Source organism: Myotis myotis, unplaced genomic scaffold (assembly GCF_014108235.1).
Source record: "Myotis myotis isolate mMyoMyo1 unplaced genomic scaffold, mMyoMyo1.p scaffold_m19_p_1, whole genome shotgun sequence".
Classification (NCBI taxonomy): domain Eukaryota; kingdom Metazoa; phylum Chordata; class Mammalia; order Chiroptera; family Vespertilionidae; genus Myotis; species Myotis myotis.
Genome location: NW_023416313.1, coordinates 161,137,888 through 161,151,807, shown reverse-complemented (window position 1 = coordinate 161,151,807; position 13,920 = coordinate 161,137,888). Strand labels below are relative to the sequence as shown.

Here is a 13,920-nt window from a genome sequence, read left to right as displayed (position 1 = left end):
TAGGATAGGTTTTAGGTACCTATATTTTGATCTGAGTTCTGACTCTCTCCGCCCCCCTTCCAGTTTTATTGAGATAGAATTGACATTCTATCTAATAAAAGAGTAATATGCAAATTGACCATCACTCCAACACACAAGATGGCCGCCCCCATGTGGATACAAGATGGCCTGCAGGGGAGGGCAGTTGGGGGCAATCAGGCCTGCAGGGGAGGGCAGTTAGGGGTGACCAGGCTGGCAGAGGAGGGCAGTTGGGGGCGACCTGGCCTGCAGGGGAGGGTAGTTGGGGGGACCAGGCCTGCCGGGAGGGCAGTTAGGGGTGACCAGGCCTGCAGGGGAGGGAAGTTCAGGGTGACCAGGCCTGCAGGGGTGGGCAGTTAGGGGTGACTGGGCCAGCAGGGGAGGGCGGTTGGGGCAACCAGTCGTGCAAGGGAGGACAGTTAGGGGAGACCAGACCAGCAGGGGAGAGCAATTAGGGGCAATCAGGCCAGCAGGGGAGCAGTTAGGCGTCAATCATGCTGGTAGGGGAGTGGTTAGGGGGTGATCACGCTGGCAGACAGAAGCGGCTAGGGGCAATTAGGCAGGCAGGTGAGTGGTTGGGAGCCAGCAGTCCTGGATTGTGAGAGGGCAGTCGGACATCCCCCGAGGGGTCCCAGATTGGAGAGGGTGCAGGCTGGGCTGAGGGATACACCCCCCCCCCCCGCACGAATTTCGTGCACCGGGCCTCTAGTCTAACTTAATAATTGTTTAAGATATACAACAGAATGATTTGATATATGTATATACTGAAAAATTATTAGCATAAGTTTGTTAACATCTTATGATGAGAATTTTTAAGATTTACTTTCTTAGCAGCTTTCAAATATACAATTCAATATTATTAACTATGGCTACCATGCTTCACATTATATCCCCAGGACTTATTTTACAACTGGAAGTTTGTACCTTTTGACCCCCTTCACCCATTTCCCCCACCCTTTCCTCACCCCCTACTTCTGGCAACCACCAATAATCATATTCTCTGTTTTGGGGAATTCGTGTTTTTTTTTAAGATTCCACATATAAGTGAGATCATATAATATATGTCTTTTTCTGTCTTATTTCACTTAGCATAATACTTTCAAGATCCATTCATGTTGTCACAAATGGAAGGCTGTCTTTATTTTTTATAGCTGCATCATATTATACGTGTTTGTGCTTGCATATTATGTTTTCTTTATCCATTCACCTGTCAATGGACACTTAGGTTGTTTCCATGTCTTGGCTATTGTAAATAATGCTGCATTGAATGTGAAGTGCAGTTATCTCTGAGAGTAATAATTTTGTTTCCTTCGGGTATATATAGGGTATTCCAAAAAATGTATACGCACACTTTGAATAAGTATAAAGGCAGTGTTTATTAAAATAGATTTCATTTTCAAAATTGAGCTATCAGCTGTTAAAGTGTGTATACATTTTTTGGGGACACCCTATATATACCCAATAGGGTAATTACTGGATCATATGTTAATTCTATTTTGAATTTTTTAAGGAACTTCCATATTGTTTTCCATAGTGACTGCACCAATTTTGATTCCCACCAATAGTGCACACTCTCCTAATATTTGTTATTTCTTGTCTTTTTTATTATAGCTGTTCTCACAAGTGTGAGGTGATATCTCATTGTGGTTTTGATTTACATTTGCCTGATGATTAGTGATGTTGAGCACCTTTTCATGTGCCCGTTAGCTATTTGCTATCTTCTTTGGAAAAATATCTATTCAGGTCCTCTGTCCATTTGAGGGGATTTTTTTTTTTTTTGTATTGAGTTGTATGATATTAATGCCTTATCAGGTACATGATTGGCAGATATTTTCTGCCATTCAGTAGTTTGCCTTTAAATTTATTGGTGGTTTCCTTTGATATACAGAAGCCACTTATTTTATTTTATTTGTATGTGTGTTTTGTTTTATTAGAAACTCATTCATTCAAGAAACATTTACAAAGTGCCTACACGAAGCCATTTAGAAAATGAACAATATATATTTCCCATCCAACACAGGCTCTTGAGAGCAGTCCACCTGGCCTAGTTGTGAGGATACTTGGCTAGCAGCACCCTGGGCAGTTGTGCAGAAGCCTTTTAATTTGGTGCAGTCCCACCTGCTTATTTTTTAGTTGTTGTTGTCTTTGCCTTAAAAACATATCTATATCTATATGTTTATATCTATATCTATATCTATATATCTATATCTCTCTGTCTGTCTGTTTATCTATCTATCTATCTATCTATCTATACTAGAGGCCCAGTGCACAAAAATTTGTGCACTTGGGGGCGGGGGGACTGTCCCTCAGCGCGGCCTGTGCCCTCTCGCAGTCTGGGACCCATCGGGGGATAACCACCTGCTGGCTTAGGCCTGCTCCCCGGGGGATTGGGCCTAAGCTGGCAATTAGACATCCCTCTGGCAGTCCAGCAGCCCTCAGGGGATGTCCACTTGCCAGTGGGAAGCAGACCTAAGCTGCAGTCAGACATCCTTAGCGCTGCTGAGGAGGCAAGAGAGGCTCCCACCACCACAGCTGTACTGGCAGCCGTCAGCCTTGATTGTGGCTGAGCAGAGCTCCCCCATGTGGGAGCGCACTGACCACCAGAGGGCAGCTCCTGCGTTGAGCGTCTGCCCCCTGGTGGTGAGTGTGTGTCATAGTGACCAGTCATTCCCAGTCTTTCTGCTGTTAGGGTCAGTTTGCATATTACCCTTTTATTTTATAGACTAGAGGCCTGGTGCACGGTGGCGGCCAGCTGGTTTGCCCTGAAGGGTGTCCTGGATCACGGTGAGGGTCCCGCTTGGGTGCCTGGCCAGCCTGGGTGAGGGGCTGGTGGCTGTTTGCAGCTGGTCACATCCCCTTAAGGGTGGGGGTCCCCACTGGGATGCCTGGCCAGTCTGGGTGAGGAACTGAGGGCTATTTTCAGGCTGGCTGGCGACTGAAGCTCCCAGCCTCTCCTTTTTTTTTTTCTTTTTTATTCTGGGATTTATTTACCTTCTATAATTGAAACTTTGTTGCCGTCCTGCTCGCTCCAGCTCTGAGGCCACTTCCTACTGAAAGCAGGTATCTGGGGTGCTTCTATAATTGAAACTTTGTTGCTTTCGGAGCTGTTGCTTTTGGAGCTCAGAGCCAGGCCGCGGCAGGCGGAGAACCTTGGCTTCCTCCATCACTGAAGCAAGCAAGCCTCCTGCTTGCTTCAGCTGCATGGCTGCTGGCCACCATCTTGGTTGGCGGTTAATTTGCATATCACACTGATTAGCCAGTGGGAAGTGTAGCAAAGGTACGGTCAATTACCCTTTTTGTCTTTTATTAAAATAGGATACCCTAATATGTAAATTGACCAAAAGGTGGAACGATCAGCGGAACAACTGGTCACTATGACACACACTGACCACCAGGGGGCAGACGCTCAATGCAGGAGCTTCCCTCTGGTGGTCAGTGTGCTCCCCCTGTGGGAGCGCTGCTCAGCCAGAAGCCGGGCTCATGGCTAGTGAGTGCAGTGGTGGTGGTGGGAGCCTTTCCTGCCTCCATGTCAGCGCTAAGGAACAGCGAGCCCGGCTTTTGGCTGAGTGTGTGTAGGGGGGGTGGGGAGGGAATTGGGCCTAACCCGGCAGGTGGACATCCCCTAAGGGGTCCCAGACTGCGAGAGGGTGCAGGCCAGGCTGAGGGACACCACCCCTCCCCCCCCCCACACCCCAGTGTACAAATTTCGTGCTTCGGGCCTCTAGTATATGTGTGTGTGTGTGTGTGTGTGTGTGTGTGTGTGTGTGTGGATGTGTGTTTTAAAAATTTTTATTTTATTTCAGAGAGGAAAGGAAAGGGAGAGATGAGAGATAGAAATATCAATGATGAGAGAGAATCATTGATCAGCTGCCTCCTGCTCGCCCCTCCAATGGGGACTGCGCCCGCAACCCAGGCATGTGCCCTGACCAGGAATCAAACCATGACCTCCTGGTTTATAGGTTGATGCTTAACCACTGAGCAACTCCGACTGGGCTGTTGCCTTTTTTATTTTTTGGTGTCAAATGCAAAATGTCATTGCCAAGACCTATGTCAATGAGCTTACCCTCTATGGTTTCTTCTGTGTTTAATGGTTTCAGGTGTTATGTTCAAGCCTTTTTTTTTTTTTTTTTAATGTTCAAGTCTTTAATCCGCTTGAGTTGATTTTGGTGTATGGTACAAGATAGGGTCTATCTTTTCATTCTTGTCTTTCATTCTTTTTCATGTTGCTGTCCATGTGACTTCCTTTTTTTCTGTAATTATCTCTTTCATATTGTGGACTTTATCCTCTTACTGATTTTCTTCATGGTTGAGAGATGATTGCTGGTAGCAACTAGAAGGGACCTACATTCTTTCTTTTTTAAAAGACAGCTCATGATTATTAGATGAAAGTCTTGAGTTTTGTCAGAGTAATGTCATACATTAATTGTCTTGGGTCTTGAATTTTTAGTTTTTATCTCATTATCAAACTAATATTCATGGCAAAAGATAATTTTCTAGATTACTCTAACTTGGAGCAATTAATGCCCAACCTTGGGCTTGGGAGGAGGTCAAGTCCATTGAGATAGTAGATACATAATTGAGGAAGATAATTCCTTAAGAGAGATTTGGGTGCTGTTAATAAGGGAGAATGAATACTGGATAGATGATTAAGTACAGCTTTGTAAATATATCACCTTATTCAATATTCTCAATGGCTCTTCTGACAAAACTGAAACTTTCTCAATGTTCCATAATTAAGTGGTAGAGTTGAGATTTAATATTGCCAGTGTTGTTTTTCTTTTGCATCCGTCTGGTGTCTCATTTAAAGAAAAATAATAGATTATCCTGTGTGGTGTATGGCATTAATGACCCTACCTTTCAAGATTCCAAAGTGATTTTCTGTAGATTCAAAAGTTACAAGATATAGCTTAAGCAGTGGTTAGAAGGTATTTATACCTGTAAATGCTATACCAGTATGAAGAAGCCAGAAAGATCACCAATAAATAATCTATACTTTCACCTTATGACACTAGAAAGAGAAGAGCAAATTAAATATAAAGCAGAGGACGGAAATAACAAAGATTACAGAAAATTAATGAAATTGAGAATAGAAAAACAATGGGGAAAGACAAAAATTGGTTCTTTAAAAAAAATGAACAAAATGGACAAAGCTTTAGCTAGACAGACCAAGAAAAACAAGACTCAAATTACTAAAATGAGGAATGAGGAAGTCAGCATCCTCTCAGACTAAGAAGACCCCTTTGTGTATCTCAAGATTTACAAGTCAGAGATCTATAATCAAAGTTGTTCCTCTGCTTAACTCACAAACATGCCCGAGAGATCCATGGATCAGTACATCTGAAGGTGGGTGTATTTTAACATATAGAGGAGTGAAAGGTAAGAGGGGCAGAAGGGGAATCTGTGCCCAAGAATCTTGCTCCTTATTCCCCAATATTGAGTCAGACACCGGTAGTAGTTACAGCACAGCGATGCCAGCAACCTTAAGGAACAAGGTAGCAGTGCTGAGGATGCACAAACCCAGCTTTCCCACGTCTCCAATAGGGTGGTGCTATCCAGAGATTAAGAGGACCTGGAAAAGCGGGGACACCCACCACTCTGGTCACCCAGGCACCAATCCACCACTGCAGAGAAACAGCACCCCCCCCCCGCCCCGCCCCCCTCCCCCCCACACACACACTACAGAGGCACAAGTAGTGCAGAAACTTGTGCTATAGCACCGTCTACTGGAGAACAAAAGAAAGACCTCTATCAACCTGCTGAATTGTTAAAATCAAAATGATATCTAAATAAAAAAAGAGTTCATTATTTCAGATGCACAGGCAAGGGAACAGTCCATCAAATACCATGAAACAACCAAGATAACATGGTAACAGAAAGAAAATGACAGTCTCAAGAAACCAAAGTCATGTAAGACTGATTTAAATGACAAGAGAATTCAAGATTTTTTTTAAAAATATATTTTTTATTTCAGAGAGGAAAGGAGAGGGAGAGAGAGATAGAAACATCAGTAATGAGAGAGAATCATTGATCGGCTGCCTCCTATACACCCCCTATTGGGGATCAAGCCCACAACCCGGGTATGTGCCCTTGACCAGAATCAAACCCAGGACCTTTCAGCCCCCAGGCCGATGCTCTATCCACTGAGCCAAACCAGCTAGGGCAAGAGAATTCAAGATTTTAGTCATGAAGAAACTCAACAAGATACAAGAAAACTCAGAAAGGCAGTTCAATGAGCCCAGGGATAAAATTAATGAATAAAAGGAGTACTTTTTACCAAAAATATTGAAATTAGAAAAAGAACCAAACAGAAAGTCTAGAACTAAAGAAATTAAAGAGGAGATATTTCTACTGATCTTACAGAAATAAAAAATATTATAATAAGGAAATATGGACTACATGGCAACAAATTAAATAACTTACATGACATGGACAAATTCCTAGAAAGATATAAGCTATGGGAACTGGCTTATGAAGAAATAGGTAAAGAGATTAAATTTAAAATAATAATAATGAAAAGCACCTACCTACTGTGGAAAACGCAGGCCTGGATGGTTGCATTGATGAATTCTAACATTTAAAGGAAAATTAATACCAATTTTTAAAAACAAGCTCTTCAAAAAAAAAAAAAAAAAAAGAAAAAGAAAAAAAAGAAAAGGAGGGAACATTTTCCAATTTATTATATGAGGCCAATGTTACTCTGATACCAAAACCAGGTAAAGACATTAGAAGAAAGGAAACATACAATGTCCCTTATGAGTATAGATGTAAAAATCCTCAGCAAAACACTAGCAAACAGAATTCAGCAACATATGTAAAGGTTTATTCACCATGACTAAGTGGGATTTATGTCTGAAATCCAAGTTGGTTCAAAATATGAAAATCAATATAATGCACTATATCAATAGAACAAATGACTTTAAAAACCTCATGATTATGTCAATAGAAACAGAAGACTATGTGTAATATTTTAAACAATTAAAAAAAAAAAAAGAAACAGAAGACCTATTTAACGAAATCCAGTACCCCTTTGTGATAAATATACTAAATAAACTAGGAAGAGCAAGGAACTTCCTCACCCTGACTTTGTGTTTTGGTTGCTCAATAGGGTATACAGTTTATCTGATGTGGTTTTTTTTTTCTTTTTTAAAGTACTGTGGTTTTAGTATCAAGAGATAAATAGTATTTTGGTATAACTTTAATATAAAGATATTTTAAAAAGAGCATTCCAAGAGGAGTTAAATCTGGTATGGCCTTTTATTTTTAGGTGGTCAAAATGTTTTTGTAATAAAGACATTGCATTTATTTTATTTTTATATGTTTTTATTGATTTCAGAGTGGAAGGGAGAGGGAGAGAGAAACATCAATGATGAGAGAGAATCATTGATTGGCTGCCCGCTGGGGATGAAGCCCGCAACTCAGGCATGTGTCCTGACCTGGAATTGAACTGTGACCTTTTGGTTTATAGGTTGATGCTCAGCCACTAAGCCACACTGGCCAGGCTAGAGACATTGCATTTAACTGTTACATGATAGGAAGGTAGAATCTTGAAGAATCTACTTATATAAAAACCATGGGTGGTGTTCATCACGACCACAACCGCCCGTGACCAAGTGGAAGGAAGTCAGACCTGCAGGGGTTGTCTTGGCAACGGCTACGCCTTCCCCCAAGCTGTTTCTCGGAGCCTTTTCCTGTAAGGGCAGGGTTTGAGGCAGGAACCCGCCCTGGGAGCGTGGAGGCATTATCTTTCTAAAGTGTGCCGCGCCAGCACTGCCAAGGGTGAACCTGAGTGAGGGTGGCTGAAAGGCTTAGAAAAGACAGACAAGAGAATGAAAGCTGGGTCTCAGTGGGACGCTGCTTCTCTGAGAGGCAGCGACCATGCCCACAGCCATGTCTTTATTTTATAGCAGATGCTATGAAGCAAAGTAAGGGCGTGACCAAGATGTTTACAACATTCTCCTGGGTTTCAATCCTACTCAACTACATGCACCTGAACTCTATCAAGCCTACATCACTCAGGCATTTGGGGCCACGTATTCAGACCATAGGTTCAAGCTTACAACTACAGCTGTTGGCTATAATTGTGCTGAGAGGGCCCTGCCCTCCAAGCTGGGACTTGCATGTGGCAATGAGAGGACTGTGCCCTCTCATCAGTTCAAGGCTTGAACCTGTCCAAAACACTGTAGCGGCTCCCCACAATAAAGTTTTAATTCTGTTTCTTTGTTACTGATGTTGTGGCCCCACCCCATAACAAAGAAACAATTTCTGGAGGATGAGGCCCAGGAATCAGAATTTTAAAAAAGATTCCCAGGTGATTCTAATGTGCAGCCAAGGTTGAGAACCACTGCTATAGATAATATTAAAAATATATCTAAAGGTGCAATTCTTTTTTTTTTTTACCATTGTAAATTATATAAATTTTATTTATTTATTTTTTTAATTAAATCTTTATTGTTCAGATTATTACAGTTGTTCCTCTTTTTCCCCCCATAACTCCCCTCCTCCCAGTTCCGACCACACCCCCGCCCTCACTCCCCACCCACTGTCCTCATCCATAGGTGCACGATTTTTGTCCAGTCTCTTCCCCCATCCCCCACACCCCTTTACCTCCCCCCCCAGAATAGTCAGTCCATTCCCTTTCTATGTCCCTGATTCTATTATAATCACTAGTTCATTCTGTTCATCAGATTATTTATTCACTTGATTCTTAGATTCACTTGTTGATAGATGCATATTTGTTGTTCATAATTTGTATCTTTACCTTTTTCTTCTTCTTCCTCTTCTTAAAGGATACCTTTCAGCATTTCATATAATACTGGTGTGGTGGTGATGAACTCCTTTAGCTTTTCCTTATCTGTGAAGCTCTTTATCTGACCTTCAATTCTGAATGATAGCTTTGCTGGATAAAGTAATCTTGGTTGTAGGTTCTTGCTATTCATCACTTTGAATATTTCTTGCCACTCCCTTCTGGCCTGCAACGTTTCTGTTGAGAAATCAGCTGACAGTCCTATGGCTACTCCCTTGTAGGTAACTGAGTTTCTTTCTCTTGCTGCTTTTAAGATTCTCTCTTTGTCTTTTGCTCTTGGCATTTTAATTATGATGTGTCTTGGTGTGATCCTCTTTGGATTCTTTTTGTTTCGGGTTCTCTGTGCTTCCTGGACGTGTAAATCTATTTCTTTCACCAGGTAGGGGAAGTTTTCTGTCATTATTTCTTCAAATAGGTTTTCAATATCTTGCTCTCTCTTCTTCTGGCACCCCTATAATTCGGATGTTGGTACGCTTGAAGCTGTCCCAGAGGCTCCTTACACTATCTTCGTATTTTCGGATTCTTTTTTCATTTTGCTTTTCCGGTTGGGTGTTTTTTGCTTCTTCGCATTTCAAATCTTTGACTTGATTCTTGCGCTCCTCTCATCTGCTGTTGGGAGTCTATATAATATTCTTTATTTCAGTCAGTGTATGCTTAATTTCTAGTTCGTCCTTTATCACAACATCGAGGGTCTCATTAGATTTCTTGTACATCTCATTAAGTTTATCGGCAGTCTCTAGAAGACTCTTCGAAAGACCTCAAAAGTGTGGTTTTGAATTCTATATCCTCCAGCCTGCTTTCCTCAGTCATTTGTGTCCTGTTTCTTTGTCTCGGCATTTTTTATGCTTCGCTGTGTTGATAGAGTGGCTTTCTTTGCTAAGTGTCCCAATTACCTGAGGTAGACACTCTTGGTGCACCCCCTTGTGGTCTTTGTGCGCAGTCTTGTTGTAGCTAAGCCTTGATTGTTGTAGGTAATACTGGGAGGGATTTGACCTCCAGGCCAATTGGCTGTGAGAATCAGCTGTGTCTGCAGTGGGAGAACTTCTGTCCTGGATCTCTAGGGCAGCGCTAATCTAGCCTCTGCCTGAGGCTAACCAGCAAATGCCTCCGTGCAAGGCTTGGGCGGGGCGGGTCCCAGGGGTTCAACAGAGCGGACAGAGTGAGCAGTTATGGCTGCTCTCAGTCCCGTCCCCAGAGGCTCTGCCTCTCAGTGTCCTAGCAACCGCTGCAAACCTCAGAGAGAAAGCTGCCCTCGAGTTCCGACCGATGCCAGACAGTCCCGCTTCTCCCGTTTGAGTCTGGGTCCCCAAAGACTCGGCCCGGAACTGGAGCCCAGAGCTTGAGACTCCCTCCCGATTGAAAAAGACAACCACGCCCTCAGCTGCCAGCCTGCTCTGCACGCACCTTTGTATTTTACTTCCGCACTGCGCCTCCTCTGAGTCTCCGTATGCTTTTCTCTTTCCTTCTAGTTGTAGAATTTCCCCTCAGCCAGCCTTCCTGTGGTTCTGGGTGATGCCCGTTCCGTCTTTTAGTTGCATTTTTGAAGTGGTTGTGCGAGGCAGCAATCTCCAGTGTTTACCTATGCTGCCATCTTGGTTTCTCCCAACGTGCAATTCTTTGTCCAAAAAATGAGCATGTTCAAAAATTAAATGAAGAAAATTTGGATATACTTGATGGAGATTTTCACACCTATTTGAGTGATGATTCCATTGATTCCACAGATGATACTGAAAAGGAAAATTTTTCCATCGAATTTCTTAATAGTATTACTCCTTTGGGAATGCCGTGTCATAAATTAAAATTGAAAGTGGGTGCAATCATCATGCTATTGAGAAATCTCAATAGTAAATGGGGTCTTTGTAATAGTGCCAGATTTATTATCAAAAGATTACGACATAACATTATTGAAGCTGAATTATTAACAGGATCTGCAGAGGGAGAGGCTGTTCTGATTCCAAGAATTAATTTGTCCCCATCTGACACTGGCCTCCCATTTAAATTGATTTGACAACGGTTTCCCGTGACGCCAGCATTTGTGATGACTATTGATTAATCACAAGGACAAACTCTAGACAAAGTAGGCATATTCCTACCTGAACCCGTTTTTGCACATGGTCAGTTATATGTTGCTTTCTCTCGAGTTTGAAGAGCATGTGATGTTACAGTTAAAGTTCTAAGTACTTCATCACAAGGGAAATTAGTCAAGCACTCTGAAAATGTTTTCACTCTTAATGTGGTGTACAGGGAGATATTAGAATAAGTTTAATCACTTTATCAGTCATTGTTTGCATCACTGTTGTTTTTATATCATGTTTTTGTTGTTTTCATTGTTTTCATATCATGCCTCTGTTGTTGTTATATCCTTTTGTTACTGCTTATTTATTAATAAATTTATATTATTATTTTCATATACATTTTACTAATTTCCTTTCATCTCTCACACTTCTATTATAGAGAAAGGGCAAATAGCAATATTAAAATATCTCTGCTAATTAATTCCCTTTTTAAAAAATATATATTTTATTGATTTTTTTACAGAGAGGAAGGGAGAGGGATAGAGAGTTAGAAACATCGATGAGAGAGAAACATCAATCAGCTGCCTCCTGCACACTCCCCACTGGGGATGTGCCCACAACCAAGGTAGATGCCCTTGACCGGAATTGAACCTGGGACCCTTGAGTCTGCAGGCTGATGCTCTATCCACTGAGCCAAACCGGTTAGGGCAATTAATTCCCTTTTAATGTGCACGAATTTTGTGCACTGGGCTACTCGTCTACACTAATAAAAGGGTAATATGCTAATTAGACTGGACATCTTCCAGACATCCTTCCAGACAAAGCCACAGCAGCTGCAAGGGCCAAGGGCTGGCAGCCGTGGCAGCTGTGAGGGCCAAGGGCTGGCAGTGTGGTAGAGGCTGCGGCACGGGCCTGTCCAGTGCCCTGGCCCCTTTTGCAGAGGCGGTGGGAGAAGGCGGCACCACGGGAGAAGGGAGAAGGGAGAAGGCCGGTGCCGCGGGAGAAGGGAGAAGGCCAGGACCATGGCCCCTTCCACAGAGACAGCGGGAGAAAGGGCTGCGTGGTCCCGGTCCCAGTGCTGCCCCTTCCACAGAGGCAGCCACAGAGGCAGTTGTGCGGGCTGGTTCCAGCGCCACGCCTCCACAGAGGCTGGACGGGGTGCGACCTGCTGTGCCTCAAACTCCCACAGCCCCACCCCCAGCTGGCCTGGCCCCAAATCGCCCCCCACCCACTAGTGGGCAGGGGGCGGGGCCAGCACTAAGGAGTGAGGGCGTAGGGCTGGCAGCTGCGGCGGCCAGCAGTGGCAGCAGCAGCAGCATGAGGGGGGCGGCTCCTTCCCCTGATCAGCTTAGTTGCCAGACCTTCCCCCCACACACACCAGTGCACGGATTTTCATGTACCGAGCCTCTAGTCTATAATAATAAAAGTGTAATATGCTAATTAGACCGGACAGCCGAACAACCTTCCGGACAAAGCCGCAGTGGCAGGGGCCAAGGCAGAGGTGGTGAGGGGCGATCAGGCAGGCAGGCAGAGTGGTTATGGGTGCAATAAGGCAGGCAGAGTCGTTAGGGGTGATGAGGCAGGCAGGGAGGCAAGTGGTTAGGAGCCAGCGGTCCTGGATTGCAAGAGGGTGCAGGCCAGGCTGAGGGATTCCCCCTCCCCGGTGCACGAATTTTGTGCACTGGGCCTCTAGTTGATAATAAAAGGAAAATACTTTTTAAATTATTTCTATGAAGCTGAAGAAAAGAGTAAGTTGCTAATTGACCATCATTTTATCCTTTCATTCTTCTACAATTTACAGTTTTACAAGCATGTACAATACATGTAAAGTGTTGAACATATATTGTACCCATTGTGAATTACTTTTCCCATTGCACCTATTCTTCCTTTTCAACAAAGCACAAAGAATGAGAGAACAATGTGATAACCCAGATGCCAAAGAAAAGTGTGGAATTCTTAACGAAAATAAGTCTGGATTGTATTTATATTTTAAGTCAATTAGTGGACAAACTTTTATGACTGTTAATGTATAGTTCTCATTAGTCTACCAAATCTTGCCCTTCTTGCTCTTGATCTGTGACTTCCTCAAGCATCTTCAAAGATTGTCTCATATCCCATTTACTCTTGAACCCATTGCAGACTGGCTCCTGCCCCTTCTACTCATTAGTAACCACCTAATTTTTTATGTTAATTAGCACTTCTCAGCCCTTCTATAGCTCTTGTCATCAGCCACTTACACCTTAAAATGTTGTTCTCTATTGGTTTCTGTGATACCCCTTTCTCATCATTTCCTCTACCTTTCAGGCTATTACTCTGTTTCTTTCATGGACAATTTTACTTTTTGCTTATACTTTAAATGTTGCATATTGTATAACTAGAGGCCTGGTGCACAAAATTCGTGAACGGGTAGGGTCCCTAGGCCTGGCCAGCAATCAGGGCCAATCGGGGCCTTTCTTCCCCTAGCTGCTGGCTGCCAGCTGCCGGATAGAGCCTTCCTTCATTCTGCGCCGCCACCTTGTGGTCAGCACATGTCATAGCAATCGGTCGAACTCATATCCTCTATCTTCCCCCACAGATTCCGAATCAGTACAGAGTTCAGGACTCTTTAAAACATTTCCCAAGGGGGAAATTTGCATGTTAGCCTTTTATTATATAGGATAGGATTCTGTTCTTAGGTTTCTTTTCTTCTCATTCTTTATCCTTTCAACTAGGCAATCTAAAGTCTATGTTTGTAGTTCCACGTACCTTCCATTAGCTCAGCCGTGGGCAAACTACAGCCCGCGGGCTGGACCCGGCCCATTTGAAATGAATAAAACTAAAAAAAAAAAAAAAAGACCGTACCCTTTGATGTAATGATGTTTACTTTGAATTTATATTAGTTCACACAAACACTCCATCCATGCTTTTGTTCCGGCCCTCCGGTCCAGTTTAAGAACCCATTGTGGCCCTCGAGTCAAAAAGTTTGCCCACCCCTGCATTAGCTGATGGTTTCCCAATGTATTTCTGGAGCTGAGTTTTTGCTCTCAGTACCAAGCTTGAAATTACAGTGTCTACTGAATTCAACTGGTTACCTTCAAACTCCAC

At 43.2% G+C, this 13,920-nt stretch overlaps 1 protein-coding gene across 5 annotated transcripts in view; it reads left to right on the top strand.

Annotated features, from left to right (window-relative positions):
• Positions 1-13,920, top strand: part of TTBK2 (tau tubulin kinase 2) — a 137,156-nt gene that overhangs the window by 37,761 nt on the left and 85,475 nt on the right. The window lies entirely within an intron of this gene.